The sequence below is a fragment of the Populus euphratica genome, unplaced genomic scaffold (genome assembly GCF_000495115.2).
Source record: "Populus euphratica unplaced genomic scaffold, PopEup_1.0 scaffold1395.1, whole genome shotgun sequence".
Taxonomy (NCBI): Eukaryota; Viridiplantae; Streptophyta; class Magnoliopsida; order Malpighiales; family Salicaceae; genus Populus; species Populus euphratica.
The window spans coordinates 22,126-22,435 of NW_011501235.1; positions in this window are offsets into that span (position 1 = coordinate 22,126).

The window sequence follows — 310 nt, forward strand, 5'->3', positions numbered from 1 at the left end:
CAGGATCCCGCGTATGCCTACTGCTCCAAAATAGCAGTTGCGGCTTAATGCTCCACAAGTCATTCACTTATTGTCCAAGGCAAATGTCTTCTAACTCTTTGATCTTTAGCATGAGGACAATATCCATGAAATTCAATATGGCATTTATCTTCATACTCATCATAGCCACTTCATTGGCTATCCATCTATCCACTCATATCTAACCATCACATCGGCTCTGGGATGTTCTGTAATTAGGGCTCCTATCTGTCCATTCACACCTTCTTCTGAGGTGTCTCCGCTCGTCGTCATGCGGCGGGGGTGTCATTGT